Source organism: Neomonachus schauinslandi, chromosome 4 (genome assembly GCF_002201575.2).
Source record: "Neomonachus schauinslandi chromosome 4, ASM220157v2, whole genome shotgun sequence".
Taxonomy (NCBI): Eukaryota; Metazoa; Chordata; class Mammalia; order Carnivora; family Phocidae; genus Neomonachus; species Neomonachus schauinslandi.
This window is the reverse complement of record NC_058406.1, coordinates 130,616,439-130,642,496: the sequence shown is the minus strand read 5'-3', so window position 1 is coordinate 130,642,496 and position 26,058 is coordinate 130,616,439. Positions and strand designations below refer to the sequence as shown.

The 26,058-nt window shown below is 34.9% G+C and overlaps 1 pseudogene; it reads left to right on the top strand.

Moving 5' to 3' along the window:
• LOC110578831 overlaps positions 1 to 18,362 on the top strand; it is a 122,312-nt pseudogene extending 103,950 nt beyond the window's left edge.
• Positions 18,363 to 26,058: the final 7,696 nt, after the last annotated feature.

Sequence of the window (26,058 nt, the reverse complement as noted above, 5' to 3'; positions counted from 1 at the left end):
TAGATTTATATGCCAGATAAGTACAACAGATATTCTCTGTATTTTTTCTTTAATCTGTATTTACAAAGGGCTATAACTGTGTCTGAGGCATAGAGCCAGTATAACAGAAATATTCTAACTGGGGGGACCAAATGTCCTCATCTCCCTAACATGAGTGAGGTTTTAAAGCAGAGTAGTGTTTCTATCTTTACCATGTCCAACATTTATACCATCACTTAAAACTTTTTTAACACAATCTTTAGCTGTTTGTAGAATTTCTAATGTGACATTATAAAAATGTGTCATATCTATGACTCAATATTCCTTATAGATAACTCCAAGAAAAGAATTTTTTATTTTGGAAAAATGTTAGGCATGTTGGAGTAGTCATAATGATTTTAAAGGGTTATGTCTAAATATTTGCGTTGTAATGTAATCTGCATTTAGAATGTCCACTGGATCTTTCTTGGAAAATAACCTTTAGAATTGGAAGGGATCATTTAGTGATTTCCTTTAGACAATGTTTTCCTGGGTCCACTTCTAAGAAGATCCTTCAGTATCTCCCATAAATTATGGGAACAAATTGTATTATTTTTATACTTTTTAAGTTATTTTAAATTGGTAAAGAAACTATAGTAAAGTAACCATTCTAAATTATATTTAATAAAAATATCCAAAGACCAAATAACATAAATTTTTTTTTAATTTTTTTATTGTTATGTTAATCCCCATACATTACATCATTAGTTTTAGATGTAGTGTTCCGTGATTCATTGTTTGTGCATAACACCCAGTGCTCCATGCAGAATGTGCCCTCCTCAATACCCATCACCAGGCTAACCCATCCTCCCACCCCCCTCCCCTCTAGAACCCTCAGTTTGTTTTTCAGAGTCCATCGTCTCTCATGGTTCGTCTACCCCTCCGATTTCCCCCCCTTCATTCTTCCCCTCCTGCTACCTTCTTCTTCTTTTTTTTTTCTTAACATATATTGCATTATTTGTTTCAGAAGTACAGATCTGAGATTCAACAGTCTTGCACAATTCACAGCACTTACCAGAGCACATACCCTCTCCAGTGTCTATCACCCAGTTACCCCATCCCTCCCACCCCACCCCCCACTCCAGCAACCCTCAGTTTGTTTCCTGAGATTAAGAATTCCTCATATCAGTGAGGTCATATGATACATGTCTTTCTCTGTTTGACTTATTTTGCTCAGCATAAAACCCTCCAGTTCCATCCACGTCATTGTAAATGGCAAGATCTCATTCCTTTTGATGGCTGCATAATATTCCATTGTGTGTATATATATATATATATATATATATATATATATATATATATATATATATATATATACCACTTCTTCTTTATCCATTCATCTGTCGATGGACATCTGGGCTCTTTCCATAGTTTGGCTATTGGGGACATTGCTGCTATAAACATCGGGGTGCACGTACCCCTTCAGATCCCTACATTTGTATCTTTGGGGTAAATACCCAGTAGTGCAATTGCTGGATCGTATGGTAGCTCTATTTTCAACTTTTTGAGGAATCTCCACACTGTTTTCCAGAGTGGCTTCAACAGCTTGCATTCCCACCAACAGTGTAGGAGGGTTCCCCTTTCTCCGCATCCCTGCCAACATCTGTCATTTCCTGACTTGTTAATTTTAGCCATTCTGACTGGTGTGAGGTGGTATCTCATTGAGGTTTTGATTCGGATTTCCCTGATGACGAGCAATGTTGAGCACTTTTTCATGTGTCTGTTGGTCATTTGGATGTCTTCTTTGGAAAAATGTCTGTTCATGTCTTCTGCCCATTTCTTGATTGGATCATTTGTTCTTTGGCTGTTGAGTTTAATAAATTCTTTATAGATTTTGGATACTAGCCCTTTATCTGGTATGTCATTTGCAAATATCTTCTCCCATTCTGTGGGTTGTCTTTTGGTTTTGTTGACTGTTTCTTTTGCTGTGCAAAAGCTTTTTATCTTGATGTAGTCCCAATAGTTCATTTTTGCCCTTGCTTCCCTTGCCTTTGGCGATGTTTCTAGGAAGAAGTTGCTTCGGCTGAGGTCGAAGAGGTTGCTGCCTGTGTTCTCCTTTAGGATTTTGATGGACTCCTGTCTCACATTTAGGTCTTTCAACCATTTTGAGTTTATTTTTGTGTGTGGTGTAAGGAAATGGTCCAGTTTCATTCTTCTGCGTGTGGCTGTCCAATTTTCCCAACACCATTTGTTGAAGAGACTGTCTTTTTTCCATTGGACATTCTTTCCTGCTTTGTTGAAGATTAGTTGACCATAGAGTTGAGGGTCCATTTCTGGGCTCTCTATTCTGTTCCATTGATCTATGTGTCTGTTTCTGTGCCAGTACCATACTGTCTTGATGATGACAGCTTTGTAATAGAGCTTGAGTCTGGAATTGTGATGCCACCAGCTTTGCTTTTCTTTTTCAACATTCCTCTAGCTATTCGGGATCTTTTCTGGTTCCATACAAATTTTATGGACAATAAACAAAAACAAAAACATTTGTTTTTGTTCCATTTCTTTGAAAAAAGTGGATGGGATTTTGATAGGGATTGCATTGAATGTGTCGATTGCTCTAGGTAGCATTGATATCCTCACAATATTTGTTTTTCCATTCCATGAGCATGGAACATTTTTCCATTTCTTTGTGTCTTCCTCAATTTCTTTCTTGACTATTTTATAGTCTTTTGAGTACAGATTCTTTGCCTCTTTGGTTAGATTTATTCCTAGGTATCTTACAGTTTTGGGTGCAATTGTAAATGGGATTCACTCCTTAATTTCTCTTTCTTCTGTCTTGTTGTGGTGTACAGGAATGCCACTGATTTCTGTGCATTGATTTTATATCCTGCCACTTTACTGAACTCCTGTATGAGTTCTAGCAGTTTTGGGGTGGAGTGTTTTGGGTTTTCCACATAAAGTATTATATCATCAGCAAAGAGTGAGAGTTTGACTTCTTTGCCGGTTTGGATGCCTTTTATTTCTTTTTTTTTTTTTTCGTCTGATTGCTGTAGCTAGGACTTCTAATACTATATTGAATAGCAGTGGTGATAGTGGACATCCCTGCCATGTTCCTGACCTTAGGGGGAAAGCTCTCAGTTTTTCACCAATATCAGCAGTATATTCTATCAGTTTTTCCTAAGATTTTGCATATCATCATAAAACAGCATCAACATCTGGGGAAATCTGAGTAAACTGCAGGTAAAATCCTAATAACAGGTCAAGGGAACTTACATAGTGAGTAATAATAATACAATTATATTTTAGGAGATTGCTATATGTTAATGTGCTTTGTTCTTTACCTCTATTATCTCTAATACTAAGGAATTCTATGAATGAGGTATTATAACCATTTTACAGATGTAATTAAATCTCAAAGAGTAATGTTTGCAACACTGCCTTGCTGGAGAGTGTAGAAGACTGTATGGTAAGTGTGACTGATCTTCATGAGATGACCCTGTGCTAGATTATATGCCATCGAATTCCATAGTACTTTAATGATGCCAATTATCAAACCAAAGCACAAAAATGACTACTGATTAAAGATAATAAAATATGTCATTGGTCTACTTATGACCTTATAACTGAAATCACCTCAAATATCTAAGTCACAACTGTAGTTGTAATAGAAACTAATAGAAAAATCAGATAATCAGATTATCTAGAAATAAGTTTTGCTCATGAAAGAACATTTATTATTTTTTTTAAATGTCATTAAATTATAGAAGAAGTATTGGTATCTCTTTCACTCTTATCAGAGTTTATCAATTATTAACTTTGGCATTATCAACATTTTGGGCCAAATATTCTTTTATGTCAGGGGCTGTACTTCAAATTATAAAGAGAATACGGTTCCCAAACACCTACACCCAGTATCAGAATCATGAAATTTGTGTGGTGATTCTTGAGGAAGGCCCTCTGCTAATAGTTCCCACCTTCTTAATTTTATATATATACTCATTCCGAAAGAATGTTGAAAATAATTAGACTTGTATAGGTAGTAGAGCAGAACAGTCGTGAATAAGACCAGGTCTCTATTCTGTTGTGCTTAATGTCTAATAAAGTGAAATATTACTTTTAGTCAAAGTTTAAGAATTACCTCACAGCAGAAATTAATTTCAAAATTATATCCTGATAGATATAGGCTCTGGTAGGACCTTTTTTGCAAGGCCTGATCCCAAGACTTTTCTATTTGCAAAGGCTAATCATGTATATGATGAAAGCAGTATAGATTTCCCATAATTTTATGGTTTATCTTCATTTGTTTCATATATTGTTTATAGAAAATTGATATCTAATTTTAGGTGGGACATTTTAATGAACAGACAAAAAATAAACAAGTAGTTCCATACCACCTCAATATAAGGCAATTCTCTCTCCTCTTCTCTCTCTCCCTCTGTCTCTCTCTGTCTCTCTCTCTCTCCCTTTATATATGTATGTATATGTATATAGTTAGGTGGTAGAAAGAAGTTAGAAGTAGATTGAAAAATGAGCAAAGATAATCTAGATGGTAAAAAAAAATGGAAGCAATATGGCATAGTGAGGAGGACTTGACAGACACTTCAAAGATAATTTTAGTATAATTTTTAACTAGTTTTATGACTGGGTAAAGCTTCATAAATATTTTTTGAAAAAAATAAAAAGATGAATAACTGAACTGTCAGAGTCTCATTTTCCTTCTATAGAAAGAAAAGGATTATATATACTCTTCATATCACTCAAGAAACTTACAAATATTAAGTGAACTAATGAGGTCAGAAGTACATTATTTGTAAAGATCAAATAAGATGTGTATTATAAAGATCTCCCCGATTTCCCATTAAAATTTCCAAAAATGTATAAAATGACAACAATTATTAATAGCACTGTAAGACAACATTAAGTCATAGCCTGAGCAAAATTTCAATTAAGTGCCTAGTCACTCCTTTTCATTTTCCAAATTATTATTATTTTATTTTATACACAAACAATGAATCATGGAACACTACATCAAAAACTAATGATGTAATGTATGGTGATTAATACAATAAAATAAAATTTAAAAAATAAATAAATAAAATAAAAAATTACATTCAGATCTATATAAAGAAAGGAAGAGCATTTTCCAATTATTTTAACAATACCTTACTAAACATGGGGTTCAATTTTTCTATTTGAAGTTTTCCTCTACCAGTATAATTTTTTTGGTTTTTTTTTTTGCATTTGACTTTGTCTTGGTAATATCAACAATAATTCCTGAATTCAATAAGCACTTTTTAGTGGTTAGAAATTATCATTATCTTTGGATGTTCTTTTAGCAAGCTCATAGTTCTTTTACATATATATCTGTGATTTTTCCTCATCTTTGTGAATAACAAAGCAAGTAAACAGAATGTAAATGAAGTAAATTGTATGGAGAATTAATTTAGTGGGCATGTACAATTTTGCCTACAAACAGCTGGCTCAGTGCTAAGCTATTGGAGATAGGTTACCGGATGTGATATGTTAGAGTCCTAGAAAGCTATGTATAAGTTTAAATTCATTAAGTTTAACACAATTTCCCCAAGTAATAAAAGAATCCTTCACGATTAAGCAACAGAATTAACAAAAAGGCTTATATAAATGAAGTTGACTTACATATATATACAGGTAGTAAGCTATATATTTATTCTTAGTTCAATTTTTGAGAAAAAAAATTGTATCCAATCACATCAAAATATGTATATTAAGAACAAAACACTAAAGTAATAGAAAATATGGATAAACTTTATTAATAAAGTTTTTAAATGTGCAAGGGATGAACCAAATATCAAAAGGAAAACTGGAGCATTCTTTTAGAAAATGAAGTTACTTCTGTCAAGTAAAAATTCACCTTATTTCAACTGCTTTGTATGTTCATGTTCTGGCATATTGGGTTTTCTTCAAGAGAAGCACTAATTTACTTTGTAGTGTGGAGAAACTTTCTATTAGTATTTACAAGTTCAATGCTGCCTTGTCTTATGAAACATGTTATTAACTGTTAACCCACACAACACCCCTTGTTAAATAGCTCATTATTATTATCTTCACTTCCCAGCTGAAGAAACACACCAAGAGAGGTCACAGAGTGAGTCAAGGCCAGGATTAGCAATGAAAAGCACCCAGTCGTTGGTGCTTTCCTTGGTCTACCCGGCCACACTAACTAGGTGAGATGGCCTGCCTGGATAGCCACAAAGAATGGGAGCTGACCCAGAGCTTGTGTAACCAAACTCCCAATAAAGACAGCCTGTGTAGTCCTTGCCTTGGGACTTCATACAAGTTACCTTAAATTTGAATTGGTGGGGCCCTCACTAATATTCTTGACCTAGATCCTGAACGTTGCCCTTACTATTCCTCACCTCATGTCACCATCACTACTGAAACCCTATGAGTTTACTTGCGGTTTGCTCTACTCTGAACCCATTTCTAAGGAGAGAAAAGTAAATAGTGCTGAGGGCATTTTACAACCTAGGTGATATTTCTGGAGGGACTGCAATCTGTATTAATTCTCTTAAAAAATGAGACCAAATTTATAATCTTTGTGGGTTTTTTTATCTAAATGTTTGAAAAAATAAATGCACATGTAATAAAAACTAATTGAAATTCTAGAGAGTGGCTGGGGTAGAAGCAAGAGATACAGTATATTTTATGAAATACTGACAATGAAATATAGACAGTGAAGACATGAATTTTCTAAATAATTAACTTACTATTGTTAAGAAGTCTTTCACAGTAGCAAGCACTTTAACCTTAAAAAGAAGTATGATCAAGGAAATAGAAAAGAACTCTTAAAACCAACTAATAGCAAACAAAAATACTGGGGCTTTATTGGAACTGCATAGCTTTTACGGTTTTTGAAATGTGGAGGATATGGGTTACCAATAATGTTTATCAAAAACATATTCTTATTTTAATTAATCTAATATCTCATTAGGAAATAAAGATAATTGATCAAAGAGGCATATAAAGGTTTATCTATTGGTAAAATATCCTACTAATATTATATAGTATTTAATATATTTGATGTAACTGAGGAAATTTATAAAATGTTTTGCTTTGTATGATGAAATACAGTCCTAAGTTATTTTTTCTTTAATCTAAATGAAATGAGAAAAACATTCCCCAGGATGGGGGGAAATAATAAAATATGTTAAAGCTGACAGGATAAAACAAAACAGAATTTCAGATTATCCCATTATTTACTAAAGCAACTGAATATATTACCGGTTTTCATACTAAAAAGTCACATTTCAAAATCTAGCCCAGATGACTTCACTATTGAATTCTTCCACACATTTAGGAAGAAATAATAATTCTACACAACACTTTCACCGAAGAGAAAAACAAGGAACAGTCTCCAGCTCACCTTACGGGATCAGCACAGCCTTTACTCTAAAATTTTAAAAGGGCATAACGAGAAAGGAAAATTACAGACAAATTTCTTTGGAAAACATAGTTGAAAATTTTTAAATGAAATACGAGCAAATAAAACCATAAAACAAATAATATAACAACATTAAGTAAAGTTTATTTTAGATCTGAAGAGAAGTTTAACATGCAGAAAGCAATCAATCTAATTCATCACACTGACAGAATAAAGGGGGGAAATGGCATAATTATATCAATAGATACAGGAAAAGCTTTTGATAAAAGTCAGTATTCTCCCATGATAAAAACTTTTAGCAAACTAAAAATAGAGGAGAATCTTCTTAATCTGGTAAGGGATATCTACAAACGGCTACAGAATACATTATATTTAATTAAGACATATCAAAAATTTCCCATCAAGACTGGGAACAAGAAAGTCTGATATCATCTCTTTTATTTAACTTTGCACTGGATGCCCTAGCCTGTACAATAATATTATCAAAAGAAATAAAAATTATAAAGTTTGGAAAAGAATAAATAAATGGACACTGTTTGCAAGTGGTATTATCATGTATGCAAAATATCCAGAAGCATTCATAAAGTGTTAGAATCAATAAGTTAATTTAACATGAAAATAAAAATTTTTTTAGAAGATAAAAATTTTAAAAGAAGGTATTAATTTTAGCATCAAGCACATAAAATTCTTATATATTTAATAAAAATTGTGCAAAATCTTTGGACATAAAATTATAAAATATTACTTAGAAAAATTAAAGGAGAGGTAAATAAATGAAAGAATTTATTAAAGATTGTAAATATATTAATTATTTCCCAAATTACATAGATTAAATAGGTTCAATCAATCCCAATTAAAGTCAAATTTTATTTTATAGATATTAATAAGTTTATTTTAAAATTCAAATCAAAATGCAAAAAGGTCAAGATGAGGCAAGGCGATCTTAAATGAAAACAATGTCAGAGGAACCATGAGAAGCTATGGACTCTGAGAAACAAACTGAGGGTTCTAGGGGGGAGGGGGTTGGGGGGGATGAGTTAGCCTAGTGATGGGTATTAAAGAGGGCACGTACTGAATGGAGCACTGGGTGTTATACACAAACAATGAATCATGGAACACTACATCAAAAACTAATGATGTAATGTATGGTGATTAACATAACATAATAAAATAAAATTTAACAGTAAAAAAAAAAGAAAACAAAGTCAGAGTATTTACATTACCATACACCAAGACTTTCCAAGAGATCATAATAAGTAAGATTTTATGATATTGATTGACACAAGAATAGAAAATCTGGCCAATGGCATATAATAAAGCATCCAGAAACAGAATCATATAAATAGCCACAGACTTATGATAAAGGTGACATTGCTTTGCAGTGGGGGAAAAATGAGATTAATAAATCTTAATCTTTATGTCCTAAATATACCAAAATTGATTCCAGATGAAGTGTAGATCTAAATGTGAAGTACGAAACAATAAAGGTTGTAGGAGATAATATACGTGAATGTTTTCATGACCAAAATAACAGCTTTCTTAATGAGGAAACAAAGGCATTAGCCAAAGATAACACTAATAATTTGTGCCTATTTATCAAAATACTCCATGAAGACATTTTAAAAGGCAGAATGAGAAAAAACATATATATATATGTATATATATGATACACACACATATACACACACAGACACACACATAGATACATATTATATACAATGTTCAGGAAAAATAAACAGACTACATAAAAAAAAACTTCTACAACTCAAGAAACATAGATAGATGACCCTTAAAAAAAGTAGGCAAAACATCTGGACAGGCATTTCACAAAGAGGCTATCCAAATGGCTAATAAACACATGTAAAAGTTATCAACACCATTAGCCATCAAGTACATACAAATTAAAACCACAGTGTGACAAATATGTCTAAGATCTACAAGAGGAAAACTATAAATTTCTGATGAATGAAATCAAATAAGAACTAAATAAATGGAAAGGTATTCCATGACCATGAATAGGAAGGAAGACTCAGTATTGTCAACATATCAGTAGTTCTTGATCTACAGATTCAGTACAATCCCAATCAAAATCTCAGCAAGGTATTTTGTGGTTATTGACAAACTGATTCTAAAGTTTAGATGGATGAGCAAAAGAACCAGAATAGTTAGCGTAATATTGAAGAACAATGCCAGGGGATTCACAGTACCTGAATTTGAGACTTACTGTAAAACTACAGTAATCAAGACAATGTGATATTAGTGAAAGAATAGAGAAGTACATCAATGGAACCAAATAGCAAAACCAGAAATAGACCCACGCAAACACAGTCAATTGATTTATGGCAAAGGAGCAAAGGCAATAAAATAGATCACAGATAGTCTTTTCAATAAACGTTATGGAACAACTGGACATACACATGTTGATGAATAATGAATCCAGATTCATCAAAACAAAATGAATCTAGATAATCTAGACAGACTTTATGCCCTTCACAAAAATTAACTCAAACTGGATCATAAAATTCAAAACTATAAAACTCCTAGAGGATAACATAGGAGAAAACCTAGATGACCTTAGATATGATGATGACTTTTTAGATATAACACCAAAGGCACAATCCATGAAAGAAATAATTGATAAGCTGGACTTCATTAAAATTAAAACTTCTGTGAAAGGCCATGTCAAGAGAATAAGAATAAAAGCCCACAGACTGGGAGAAAATATTTGCAAAAACACATCTGATAAAGGCCTGTTATCCAAACTATACAAAGAAGTTTTTTTATTTTTTAAGATTTATTTATTTATTTGAGACAGAGAGAGAGAGTGCCCACACATGAGTGGGGGGAGGGGCAGAGGGAGAACAAATCCTCAAGCAGACTCCCCACTGAGCACAGAGCAGGGCTTGATCCCAGGACCCCAAGACCATGACCTGAGCTGAAATCAAGAGTCGACACTTAACCAACTGAGCCACCCAGCACCCCCAAAATATACAAAGAACTCTCTTTTTTTTTTTTTAAGATTTTATTTATTTATTTGACACAGGGAGAGAGACAGCTAGAGAGGGAACACAAGCAGGGGGAGTGGGAGAGGGAGAAGCAGGCTCCTGGCCGAGCAGGGAGTCCGATGTGGGGCTCGATCCCAGGGCCCCGGGACCATGACCCGAGCCAAAGGCAGATGCTTAACGACTGAGCCACCCAGGCGCCCCTACAAAGAACTCTTAAAACCCAACAATAAGAAAATGAACTACTGATTTTAAAATGGGCCATATGATTGCATTTGTTATTAATTGGCTTATATAATTGGCTGCTCCGATGTTAGGGACATAAATATTTACAACTGTTAGATCTTCTTGTTGATAGACCCTTTAAGTAGGATATAGTGTCCTTCCTCATCTCTTATTACAGTCTTTGGTTTTAAAATCTAATTTGTCTGATATAAGGATTGCCACCCCAGCTTTCTTTTGGTGTCCATTAGCATGGTAAATGGTTTTCCACCCCCTCACTTTCAATCTGGGGGTGTCTTTGGGTCTAAGATGAGTCTCTTGCAGACAGCATATCGATGGGTCTTGTTTTTTTACCCAATCTGATAGCCTGTGTCTTTTGATTGGGGCATTGAGCCCATTTACATTCAGGGTAACTATTGAAAGATATGTATTTATTCCATTGTATTGCCTGTAAGGTGACTGTTACTGTATATTGTCTGTGTTCCTTTCTGGTCATGTTGCTTTTAGGCTCTCTCTTTGCTTAGAGGACCCCTTTCAAGATTTCTTGTAGGGCTGGTTTCATGTTTGCAAATTCCTTTAGTTTTTGTTTGTCCTGGAAGCTTTTTATCTCTCCTTCTATTTTCAATGACAGCCTAGCTGGATATAGTATTCTGGGCTGCATATTTTTCTCATTTAGTGCTCTGAATATATCATGCCAGTCCTTTCTGGCCTGCCAGGTCTCTGTGGATAGGTCTGTTGCCGATCTAATGTTTCTACCATTGTAGGTTACATATCTCTTCTCCCGAGCTGCTTTCAGCATTTTCTCTTTGTCTCTGAGACTCGTAAGTTTTACTATTAGATGTCGGGGTGTTGACCTATTTTTATTGATTTTGAGATGGGTTCTCTGTGCCTCCTGGATTTTGATGCCTGTTTCCTTCCCCACATTAGGGAATTTCTCTGCTATAATTTGCTCCAATATACCTTCTGCCCCTCTCTCTCTTTCTTCTTCTTCTGGGAACCCAATTATTCTAATACTGTTTCGTCTTATGGTATCACTTACCTCTTGAATTCTGCCCTTGTGATCCAGTAGTTGTTTATCTCTCTTTTTCTCAGCTTCTTTATTTTCCATCATTTGGTTTTCTATATCACTAATTCTCTCTTCTGCCTCATTTATCCTAGCAGTTAGAGCTTCCATTTTTGATTACACCTCATTAATAGCCTTTTTGATTTCGACTTGGTTAGATTTTAGTTCTTTTATTTCTCCAGAAAGGGTTTCTCTAATATCTTCCATGCTTTTTTCAAGCCCAGCTAGTATCTTTAAAATCAACATTCTGAACTCTAGTTCCGACATCTTACTAATGTCTGTATTGATTAGGTACCTGGCAGTCAGTACTGTTTCTTGTTTTTTTTTTTTTTTGAGGTGATTTTTTTCTATCTTGTCATTTTGTCCAGAGGAGAATAGATGAATGAGAGAACAAAATGCTAACAGGGTAACAACGACCCCAGAAAAATATACACTAAACAAATCAGAAGAGACCTGAAACTGGGGTAAAAGAAAGAGAAAGAAAGAAAAAAAAAAAGAAAAATATTTAAAAAAATAGAATATGATCAAATATGATCAGGCTGGTGCATAGATCAGTGTCACACACTAGATTTTGGGCTTATTTTGGTCTGTTAGAAGAAAGTGCCTCCCAAAATTTTAAGATGATAGACACTGGGGAGGGTATATGCTATGGTGAGTGCTGTGAATTGTGTAAGACTGTTGAATCACAGATCTGTACCTCCGAAACAAATAATACATTATATGTTAAAAAAAATAATAAGAAGATAGCAGGAAGGGAAAAATGAAGGGGGTGAAATCGGAGGGGGAGACGAACCATGAGAGACTATGGACTCTGAGAAACAAACTGAGGGTTCTAGAGGGGAAGGGGCTGGGGGATGGGTTAGCCTGGTGATGGGTATTAAAAAGGGCACATACTGAATGGAGCACTCGGTGTTATACACAAACAATGAATCATGGAACACTACATCAAAAACTAATGATGTAATGTATGGTGATTAATATAACATAATAAAATAAAATAAAATGGGCCAAAGATCTAAACAGACATTTCTCCAAAAAAATATGCAGAAAGTAAGCATATGAAAAGATGTTCTACATCATATGTCACCAAAAAAATACAAATTAAAGTAACAGTGAGATGTTACTACATAGCTATTAGAATGGACAAAATTTGGAACACTGACAACACCAAATGTTGGCAAGAATGTGGAGCAATGGGAACTTTTATACATTGCTAGTGAAAATGCAAAATGGTACAGACACTTTAGAACACAGTTTGGTGACTTCATACAAAACTAACATATTCTTACCATATGATCCAGCAGTAACTCTTCTCAGTAATTACCTAAAGGAGTTGAGAACATGTCCACACAAAAAACCTGCACACAAATGTTTACAGAAGCTTTACCCAGAACTGCCAAAATTTGAAAGCAACCAATATGTCCCTCAGGGGGTGAATGAATTAATAAACTGGAATACAATAGAAATTATAGAATTCTAGATTCCAAACAATAGAATATTATTCAGTTCTAACAAGAAATGAGCTATCAAGCCATGAACAGACATGGAGGAACCTTAAATGAATATTGTTAAGTCAAAGAATCCAGTGTGAAAAGGCTACATACTCTATGATTCCAACTATATAACATTCTGGAAAGAAAAAATTGTGGAAACAGGAAAAAGATAATTGGATCATTGTGGGCAGGGGATGGGATAAATGGAGCACAGAGGATTTTTAGGGCAGTGAAAATTCCCTGTATCATATTATAATGATGGATACATGTCATTACACATTTGTCCAAACCCACAGAACATACAACAGGAAGACTGAACCTTAATGTAAACTATGGTCTTTGGGTGATTATGATGTATCAATGCAGATCTTCGATACTAATAGAGGTACCACTGGTGTGGAATGTTGATAATGGGGGAGGATGCATGGGTGGGGGGGGGAGGGGACAAATGGGAAATCTCTGTACCTTCCTCTTGGTTTATTATGAACCTAAAACTGCTCTAAACAAATTAAAGTCTTTAAAAAAAAAGATTACATAAAACACACACAGACATACACACACACAGTGACACCACTATACATCTGCCAGAAATGCCGGGGGGAAAGTACTGCCAGTGAGAATATGAATAAATACAATGTTTCTGGGAAGCTGTATAGCAGTATATCTCCTAAAGCAAAACATACCAATATCTTATGACACAACAAATACGCTATTGAATATTGCAAATGTGAATATATATGTTCACTTAAAGACATGTCAAAAAATTAACAATTTCATTATTTGACATAGTGAAATTCTGGAAGCAACCTAAACATCCATGAATAGAAGAACGTGCATAATTTTAGAATACTGATATTCTAAATGGAATATTGCATGACAATGAGAATGAGCAATCTATTTTTACAAGCAACAACATGAATAGTCTCACAGACATAACACTGAGTGAAAGAAAACAGACATATACACAAAAATACTATATGATTACATTTATATAAATGTCCCCAATAGGCAAAACCAATCTGTGTGATAGAAGTCATAATAGAGTTCTCTTTGGGGATGTGGGAGGAGCCAAGTCAATGTGAGTTGGCCAAGCAGAATAATATTGACGATGTTCGGCCAGATCAAAGAATGGAATATACAGCTGGTGGCTAGGAGAGTATAAGGAAGCTTCTAATAATATTGTATATCTTGATCTGGGAGGTAGTTACAAAGGTGTGATTAATAGATAAAAATAATTGAAATGTACTCTTAAGATCATATACCTGTATTTGTTATGCATTATACATTCTTAGAAAATTAAATAAAAAGCAGAGATCACTTCAAAGACAAAGGGTATAAAAAATTTTCTTTTTTTTCATAATTGTATAACAATGACTAAATTCAAGTAACAAATCCAAGCTAAACAGATCAAGATAAGGCTAAGAGGAAAAACCACTGCTTAATCCTGCAACCAAAATTCAACAATTTCTATTATTTGCCAATAGATATTTTCTCATTAAGCAGCCATTGTTCATACATGTCAATTGTTTGCAGATAAGATAAATATTTCCTTCCGTAGGTATATATTGCCTTTCTTAAATCCAGGCACTACTGCACAAATAAATTCTCAAGTCATAAAGGAGATCAGTTCAGCCAACATACCACCACTATTAAAATATAAATCCAAAGTACACATTTCTCTTGCCATGAACCAAATTCAAAATGTTCAGGTTATCTGTAGTGAAGCCTGAGTATGTTTTATTCCCTTCTTGATTCAAAACACCAGAGAGATCCTTCATGCCAGTTGGTTGCAGCAGAAGCCAAACAGAAATGAAAGAGCAAATTATAAAGCCACCAGTGCTGCCTCCCACTTAAACACCCTGCCCTGTTATCAAATGTCATACTGGTCCTCATTCCAGCATCCTCCCCTTGGATTGGCGACCTAGCATTTTAGTTTTAAGCACTCTATCCATAATAATAATAAAACAAACCAAGTTTTCTAAATCTACTCCCTAGATGCAGGCACAGACACTCTTTAGCTTTGCATACTATTACTCATGTCCTGAGATAACTTTATTATGGTTACTCTGATTATTAATACTTTCCTGGCTAATCAGTGTCTTTGAGGCCCCTGCACATTAAGCACAGCCATTCTATTTCAGTCCCTCACCCACCCCATTCCTTTAGCAAATTTAGGATGAAAGACAAACAGACCAGGTCCTAGGGGCATTATCATACCCATGCTGCTCTGAGCACCCTGAGACTCAGGTCATACACACACCCCATGACAGCTTCATTATCATGGGTTAAAGAGGTAATATGTGTTCCTAAAGAGAAGCACATTCATTCATTCATATTGGAATTAGGGCATAAGAAATTTCCCTTTTATTTTAGTTTACTATTTCATATGTTGAGGCATAATGTATATAGCAGGACCTGCTCTGATCCATACATATATTGTCTTTGTCTATCAAAAACAATTCTGTAAATACAATCCCATATTCTAGCATCAACTGAAAGAATTACAAAATCTTAGCACAGAACAAGATAAATCAAATTACAAAACAAATTTATAGATGAAAACATGACTAGGAAAGATCCATGACTTGCTCAAGATCACACCACTACTCATTTGGTATTAAGTAATCTGCTTATATTTTATTACTGTGTGACAGATGTAAACAGAGAAACAAATGGAGTAATTTTCTAGCCTCTGGAAAACTGGGTAGTAGAATATTCTCAAAAATTGTTACTATGCATCCCCATCAGTAACACATTTTTGAGACAACTGACTTAGGTAGGCTACACTCCTTTGCTAGCATGATATTTAGTAGGATATATTTCATTTATATATATGTATTATATGTATATACATGTACTGTGTATTATATATGCACACACATAATATATGTATATATATGCTATATGTGTATCATGCATGTACATATATTACCACTTTTTGAGAACTGAAAACTCAAAATCCTCAGAAATTTAAGAAAGCATGTGATTGTAGACTAGAACTTCTTAAGCCAAGACTCAAAGACTTTAAGAGATCTCAGAAGTTCAAAGGGTCTATGAACCGGCTGATATTTGTAAAGTATTTGTATATGCATATATGTGTATATTTCAGCATGTCTGGAATATGTGTTTATAGCTTTTACTAGATTCTCAAAGGGTCTATCACTAAGAACAGTTTAAGCATCAGTGTTCTATACTCAATTTTGTATTATTTGTTCAGGTTCACTCAACCAAAAGAGCTGCTTTCCTTTGAACCTCTTAATAGAATAATCCATATTTTGTACCCTTCAGTGTTAACCTAGTCACATCTGAAATCTGGAGAGTGTGAGTTAGGTCAAGTCCTAATCAAGTTTAATTTTCATAACATGAATATTTCAAACTTAATGGATCAGTTTTGCTGAGTCCAGTAGAATTCTTTCAAAAGTGGTAGCACACATCTAAACTCACACACTGTCTTTCAGGATCCCAAATCAATTCATGCAATGACTGCCAAATGGTGTATTTCAATAACTATATCACATTGGCACTATTATATAAATTCCTGTAAGGAACAGACTGATGGATCCCAATTACCAAGGGAAATTGGTTGCTGGTATGGTACAAGCAAGGAGGACTATGTTTGGAACCCAGGAGATTTTCTGAGGTTCTTTTTAGTACTTCCATGCCAACAGTAAAGATTAATAGAAAAATACAGGAACCAGAAAAGGCAGATTGAGGATTCAGAACTTTCAGGAAAGAAAGAAGATTTGGATCTACATCACCAGTTCCAAGAAACTATGATTCTACCTTACATTCTTTTAAGGTCCCCTAAGAATCTGTAAGAGTTTTAAATGCTACCAAACTGGAACAGGTATTTGCAAAACCATTCCTTGCTTCCCTGGATGGTCACTGAGATGATGTCAATGCTTGGCAAAGCATCCAAAGAGCCTGGCTATGGTCCTTTCTGGAGCATATGATGGAGAGGTTAGAATTTGGAACTTGACAAATGAAAATGTATCTGTACAATACAAACACATGAGGGTTTTATACAAAGAACATGTACTCATTCAGTTTTGGTGATGACAAAACTGTGAAATAGTGGAAAATGGATGGAGAAGAGAAGGAACCAACCATCGCATACAATATTAGGAAAGGGAGTATATACAGGAATTGATCATCACTGGAAAGAAGCTGTTTTTGCCACATGTGAACATCAAGTAGACATTTGGGATGAACAAAGAACCAATCCTATATGTTGTATGACCTGGGGATTCAACAGTATAAATAGTGTTAAATTTAACCCAATTGAGACATTTCTCTTGGGAAGTTGTGCTTCTGACAGGAATATAGTGCTTCATGATATGAGGCAAGCTACTCCTCTGAAAAAGGTCATCTTAGAGATGAGAACAAACACAGTTTGTTGGAACCCTATGGAAGCTTTCATTTTTACTGCAGCAAATGAAGTTACAACTTACGTACTTTTGAGACGCATGCACTGTACACTCTTGTAATGGTACATGTGGATCACGTATCTGCGGTGCTTGATGTGGATCACTTTCCCCCTAGGAAAGAGTTTGTGTCTCTTAGTTTTTATAAATCTATTTGAATCTTTCCTGTTGACAAAAATAGAAGCAGGGGGGCGCCTGGGTGGCTCAGTTGGTTAAGCAACTGCCTTCGGCTCAGGTCATGATCCTGGAATCCCTGGATCGAGTCCCGCATCAGGCTCCCTGCTCGGCAGGGAGTCCGCTTCTCCCTCTGACCCTCCTCCCTCTCATGCTCTCTGTCTCTCATTCTCTCTGTCTCAAATAAATAAATAAAATCTTTTTAAAAAAAATAGAAGCAGGGAAGTCTATCACACAAAAAGAATGCAACACGTTATCTGGGTAAAATGGACTTCTAACAGCAAATATATTATGTGTGGATCTGATGAAATGAACATTCGTTCATGGAGAGCTAATGCTTCTGAAAAATTGGGTATACTTGCATCATGAGAAAAAGCAGCCAAAGATTATAACCAGAAATTGAAGGAGAAATTTCAACATCATCCTCATATAAAATACATTGCTTGTCACCAATATCTATCAAAATCTATCTACAGCCAGATCCAGGAACAGCATATCGTGAAAGAAACTCGTCAATGAAAGGAAGTGAATCATCTCAAACACAGAAAGCCTGGATCTGTGTAGATTGTGTCAGAAAAGAAGAAATACATAGTAGCAGTTGTGAAATAACACTTGGTATTCCTACCAGTCCTGACATATAATTATTTGTTACATTTTTATTTGCAAACTCAGTAAAAAAATTACTGGCTCTAGAATAATAAATTCAGCTACATGTGTAGAACACTACCCTGAAATTTTATCCTCAAAGGTGGCCTGGTTGATAAGACTATCCAATATATTATCCTTGATCTGCTTTCGTATTTCATTGAGGAATACAGCATTTGCCAACTTTCCTACTTTTACTGTTAGAAAATGTAGATACACTTTCACGCTGATCTATTATTGTAGATATACTATACATTTGAATTTACACTTAAGATCAAACATCTTTTTGTTAACTTTAATATTACTTTGGGTAATTATTGCAATGATTCTTCCTATGATTACCTATAACATGTGGAAGAATTATGTCAGAACTTTTTCGATTTAATAATTTTCTGTGCTTTATTTGTATTTGGCTTTTTGATACTTTAAAGATGATCACTTATATAACTTTTATAAATAATAATTATAATTTATAGTCAAGTCAATAAAACATCCTTTTTCTCAGAAAAAAATTCCTGTAGGGAACAAATTGTGTTGACTGTTTCCAAACCTAAGCATTTTTCATTATTAAAGTTTGCTGATCTTCTAATAACAGTATTTAGGAGTGTTATTGTCTGCCATATCTATTTGTCTATTTTTTGTCTTACATTTTCTCTAAAATGTAAGCCTGGTGAAGGCAAGGACTGGCTCATGCTTCATCTGTCCCAACTTCCTTCTGGGGAGACCTCCTGTACTGCAAAGGCCAGAAAGCTAAAAAATAACCTTTTCCTGAACAGATTCCAGGTAAGTTTCCAGAGATGACTTGTATTCTTGAATCATATACATACATCTATTCACATGTGGAATTATGTTAATGTGGGAATAAGCACAGTTTATACAAGGTATCCATTTTGCTGGTGCAAACCTATCAGGTCTGATGAGGCTCTGGAAACTAGGATTCTAGAAGCTGCTCTATGATCTTGGAATGGCAGCTAAAGTGCTAAGATCTACACTCACCAACTAAACAAATCTTTCTGATTCTCCATCTCCTCTCTGAAAAACTTTTTTTAAAAAAATAAAAATTGTATATATTTAAGGTGTACAACATGATGACTTGATTACCATCTTTTTGATTGTGGCAGATATGCCAGTCAGTTATGAAGGCCCAGCCATTTGAATGGTTTGGAAAAACCCAATTCCTTATATAAAATCCATTTTTGCTGAAAATAAAGTGGTTCCTGTTTTTCACAATCCATTTCTGACTGATAAATGGGCACTCAGTTTTTGTTGACTGAATGAATGCATACAGTTCTAAGGAGGCATAAAGTACATTGAAAAAGATCTTTTCTGCATGTGTGTTATATTTCACAATTTTTTAAGGTTAAAAAAGCAAAGGATAAAAGTTCTATAAAGTGAAAAAAAAAAAGAAAACCACACTACAAAGGAAGTTCACTTGTGTTTCTGGGGAGGCAGACTCTAAGACAGCGATTTGCACACGGTTAGTTCATGGGCTGGTGTTTTCGGGATCAACACCTGGACCGGGCAGTGAAGGAAGGTTCTTTGAATTTAAATGAAAGTAAACTATCCAACCTTCTTTGTGTGATGCATTTCCAACAAAGGCATCAGCAATCATACCAGGAAAGCTCTCGAACTAGAATGGTTTTTATGAGTTGTTCAGAACGATGAAGAGTGACAGACTTTTTATACCCTCACATCAACTAGTAATTGGATGTGAACTGACATCTTCCCAAAGGGTGTGGTCATGGGCTAGGCAGTGCTCTTCTTGTGTTAGGGCAATTCCTAAAGATAACTTGCTGACTCATTTGAGAGCTGTCACGCACCAATCCTCCCAGCAGCTGGGGAAATGAGTGGTTTCATTCTAAGAGGGGGAAGAGGAGGATCTGAGCAGTGCGCTATGTCATCCACCTCACAAAAGATAGCATTAAGGAAAAATAGCCATGTGACTTTGAACCAGAAAACCTGGATTTGAGTACCATTTCTTCCACCTACTAGCTGTGGGAATTTGGACATATAATTTAACTCTCTGATTTTGTTTCCTCATCTATAGAAATATAATAATATTACTATGTAATAATAATAACACATGTTAAAGGTTTATTGTAATATATGCAAAAGAACATGGCAATCTGCAGATCTTTCAAGAAGGTAAATATAAACTTAGTAGCTACAACAGAATTCATACAGGTCTTAAAACTGCTTACTGAATTCACTGAGCTGTACATTCCTAACATGTACACTTTTCCACATGTGTATTTTACTTCATAACAAGAAATAAAAAAAGCTCACCTAGAGGGTAATCAGAACGAGAGAATTTAGAACACTGTTCACTAACCAGTGGTTGGCCACCTTTTAAGAGAGGTGTGTCATGGGTGTAACCTGAGGATGGCTTATTTATATTAAAACTAAAATCTCGGTTATTATTTTGCAGGAAGTGTTGCTCAAAATGACATGGTCTGTTTTTAAATCAGTGCTTGATTTAGCCATATGCACACTATTGGAATAATATAGAGAAAATTACAGAGAAAGCAAATCAAAGAGAAAGAAAGAAATATAGTACATTTAATTCATTCATTCATTCTTACATTTATTAATTTATCAAATAACAGGTTATTGTGAATACACTTGGTGGAAAGATTCAAATATCATTAGGACATGCATGTCATGACAATGACCTTCTTTGAATTTAAATGAAAATAAACCATCCAACTTTTGTGCCAGTGTTATTATACATCGACAGGCCTGGAAGGGCATTCCAACTAAAAGTTATCAAGAGCTAGGTCTTCAAAACTAATCCCATACCCCACTAAACTTTTCATCACGGTTATGTAGCATGTCATCTTCTTTTTTAAAAAAGACATTCAATTGAAACCATGGTGCCCTGTAAACTTTTCAACATACAATCTCCCAAAGTTCTGCTTATATTTTAGGATTCAATGCAGTAATCAAGGCCCTATGATGTATATGCCAAAGACAGCATGGTGATGGTGGAGGGGGTAATATATGGTACCACCTACACAGTTCCCTTTATATTTCTTGTGACAGCTCCTGTCATTAGGAGTATTGATGGTCACATATTCTTTACTTTCTGTCAAGACCCAGTTTGGTTGCCCCTTCTTCCTCAAGTTGGTGAATACACAAATAAACCATCCTCAGGCTAAAACCATAACACACCTCTCTTAAAAGGTGGCCAACCACTGGTTTAGTGAAGAGTATACTAAATTTTCTTGTATCTGATTACCCTCTAGGTGAGCTTTTGGCTTTTTATTTTTATAAAATAAAATATCATGTAGAAAAGTATATAAACTCAGATTTACTGAATCAGATTCTCCAGGTACAGGGTCCTATCATCTCTGCTTTAATACATTACTCCACTAAAATGAAGAAACATGGGACTAAGGAAACTGGGATATGCTATTGCACTGATTGTTTTAATGCAGGCAGGCAGAAAACACTAGTTAACTTGCTAGTGACCCATATGTATTTACTACTAGAAAATAATAATTAATTCCTTATTTACTAAATAAAGTAAACCATCTTTTTGTAAACATATGTAAACTTCAGGTTGTCCTGTCTCTTAGGTAATGAAGTTAATAATCACATCTCCTGGATTCAATGAGCAGTTACGAGAATGTCTAGGAGGTTTCCTGATGACAATTTTCCTTGCTTTAATTGTTCTGTAAATATAATGGCTATAATGAGTAAACACAGAGAGAAGCCAGCTAAAGGGAACACTGTGTTTTTTATAATCCTCTCTCCTGACTTCCATTTACTTGGCTTTATTTTCCAATTGGAAACGGTGAAGTCCTCAATATTTTCTGAAAGCCAGAAACAATGTTTACATGACCTACATAATTTACATGGTAAATTCCACTTCATGAGTAACTAAATTTTAACTTCAGAAACAATATTACCTTCCTGAGTTTTCAAACAAGAAAAGCCACCTTTAAACATGACTAAAGACAGTAGAGTCTTTCAATCTTGAAAATTAACAGATTTTTAAAAAATAATGATTCATTTTACATGTTGATTTAAATAATGATTCATTTTAAGTTTCAATAAGCCTTTGATTATCTGCTATGTACCAGGAACTGATTCATGTCATCAGTGAAACCAGAGCACTTTTTTCCCTTTCTCTGTGGTGTATAAATCTGACCACTGTACAACTCTCATTACATTCAAAAAAAAAAAAAAATGGGGATGTGTGAACTTCAAGAGAAATTGGAAGTATGATAACAGATAATACGGGGCATTGCAACCCAGGAAAATTAGCATGTAAGAAAGTAGTTTGATCTAAAAGAAAATTAGTAGACAAATATGAATTTATCTGAAAAAATTTTCCTTCCATTAATTTTGGTCTTCTGATGCTCATACTCTCACATAGTTACTAGGTTAATATGAGTCATTACTATGGGCGCCTGGGTGGCTCAGTTGGTTAAGCGACTGCCTTCGGCTCAGGTCATGATCCTGGAGTCCCGGGATCGAGTCCCGCATCAGGCTCCCTGCTCAGCGGGGAGTCTGCTTCTCCCTCTGACCCTCCCCCCTCTCATGCTCTCTTTCTCTATCTCATTCTCTCTCAAATAAATAAAATCTTTAAAAAAAAATATGAGTCATTACTAAACATTATAGAAAAGAGAAACCCTAAAACGCTTGGATTCCAATAAGCACAGTGGTAAATATTAAAGAAACCAACCATGTGGTAACTCCTCTTAAAATACATAGAAGGGGCAGTAGAGTATAATGGACATAAGCTTAGTGTTTGGATTTACACTGAACTGAGTTGATTCCAAAGTCAACCCAAGCATACCAACTTTGGACAGTTTACTTAACCTAACTGGATACAACTCCAAATTTAATTTCAAGTTCTACTACCTCTGACAAATTAATTGTCAAATTGGAACAGGGTCCTCATTTATAAGATGATTTTTAAAAATATCTATCTCGTAGAGTTTTATAAATAGTAAATATGATTGTATTAGGATAGGATCCCTGTGCTACGTGCCCTTCACTTCTATCCTCAACTCTGTTTGGCTGTATGTATGAGAGGTGATCAATATTAGCAAGAAAGAGGCCCTCCACACAGAAGACTCCCATTTTCCTCCTGTAATAGAAAGAAGTAAGATTATTTCCCTATATCAGATACGGAAGTCAGTCTCCCCCCTCCATCACAATGGATATCTAGATACTTAGCACCAAGTAGGTCCGAAGGAAATCATTTTGGAAGAATAACAAAATTCTAAGACAATCTTTGTATTCCAGGTGCATTCCTGATAAGCTAAATGGTTGTGTTCTGTTTGATAAGGTGTTATATTTACTTGCACACCCATTCAGATGGGGCAAGGACACATGTTAAGAAACCACATTCCAGCACAGTGCCAATCATAATATAAACATTCAGTAAAGGAGTTGGTCATGTTGCAGCTGACTTTATAGACACAGGGGCTGGTCTGGCAGAAAGAGAGAGAAAGTATTGCTTCCAAACATGTTTCTTTCTCAAGCACTGGGGTGCAGCACAGACAGATCCTGAGTGAGATGGAGGATGAGGAGAGTGAATAAATAGAGAAAAGTTCTCAAGATTTCTCATGAGCCCCTTATAAATATGGCAAACAGGTAACTTCTGCTTTCCTCCAAAGTAAAAGGAGAATTCATTCTAGGAAGCATTTTATACTGAAAACTTTTATACTTCAGAATTATTATTAATTGCTCTTTTGCTCTGACAAAGACATGAACTAAATCCATAGTATGTTTTGTCTACTAAAAAATGTTCTAAAGCCCAGAGTGTGAGGGAATAACAGTTTGCAAGAGTCTCACAAGTTGTGTGCTTTCTCATAGGAAGTTCCCAACAAATCATAGCTCTGATAGCATAGAGATATCACACTTCTATATCACACCTTAGGCAAACTACTTATAATCTATAAGCACCAGTTTCCTTACCTTAAAACTGAGAATAAAAAAGACAATAAAACCCACTTTATACTATCACAGGGAGTAAAATACGTGATTTTTAAACAAAAGAAACTTACTCTGGATTCTGCCTTCCAATTGGCTGGCATATTTTTTGTGCCTGAGAGAATGACACCATTTCTAAGAATTTACTTATTTTAGAAAAAGCTTTAATTTTAATGCTTCTGGGAATGCTTTATGCCAACAAAGTGTGAAAAAAAACAAAGAAGTGCTTTTTGTTTTAGAAAGTCCCTAAAAGAGTTTTTTGGATGTACAAAATAGACCATGAAATAGTTTGCAGTAGAGAGTTAAAAGCTTAAATTTAATACCAGCTACTTCAAACCTCCATGTTCCAGTATAAGAACAACTAAAATCAAACCGATTTAAGAGTAACCTTATAAGGATGCACATGTTCCAAAAATAAGACCACTGGCTGTTCCAGAAAATCCCTCATTTATAAGATCTTTCTTCCTAACTTCTGCCCTAATGCCATCCAGTAACTAATACCTCAACCCTCAAAGCCCTATAAAAACCCTTCCCCAACTCTGGCCTTCTGAGATACTCCTTCAAACTGATCCTCTCTTTGCTCTGGGAGTTTGGAAGCAAACTACTTTCCTCGGAGCTGGTTGTAAGAGAGCTTTTACAAATTCTACATGAGAAAAAAATAATTGTTTAACGGACAGTGGCAGAATAGATGAAAGAGAAGGGAATCTAGGAAGAAACACAGAGTCCATTAACATGAGGGGTGCAAGTAGAGACCCACTAAGAAATTCCCAAAGTTGGAAACAAGCAAAGACATTTTCCAATCAGCAAACTAATATTAAATATTTTATATGTTGCTGGCTTGTAACATCAACCCACTCTTTTACTCCAACCTTTGGGAAAGTTCTGTTATGCACAGTACTTCATGTTATTGCTAAGTTACTTTCCAGATAAACTAAATAGATAGTGACTAGGGACAAGGGCGGGCGGGGGGGGGGGCTCTTTTTCTTAACATTTATTTTGACATAGCCCAGGGAGAAAAGAATTGTAGCCCCTGGGAGTGAAATTTTCTCCAGTGCTACTGAGATATAATTATTTAAGTTTAACATATACAGCCAGATGATTTGATACATGTATATGTTGTAAAGTGATTACCACAATAAGGTTAGTTAATACCTCCATCCACTCACATACTTACCATTTTTGTGTGTGGTGAGAACATTTAACATCTACTCTTATAGCAATTCAAGTATCTAATACAGTCTTGTTAACTACGGTCACCATGCTGTACATTAGATCCTCAGAACTTATTCATTTTTTAAGTACAATGTTTGTATCCTTTGACCAACATCTCCCATGTACCCCATCCCCTAACCTCTGGCAACCACCATTCTACTCAGGGAGCAAGATTTTAGGAGGAAATAAATAATTCAGCAACAAACAAGCATTAATGCAAAAGACAATTAAAATTCCCTGATAACCCACAAGAATATTGAAGAGAAGTCTGTATTTTTCAAATTACCAGGATCATACTCCATAGCCAATTTATTTCCAATATTAAAAGAAAGGGTAATTCCAGAAGATCAGAGACTTTAGAGACACCCAGGCTGCTGAGATCTTTGCCACTCCACATAAACATTCAATGGGGTGACACAAGCAAAAAAATGAAAAATAAATGTTTGCTGTTATTTCAAACATTAATAATTACCTGGTCCTTAATGCCGAAGTATTTGAATGG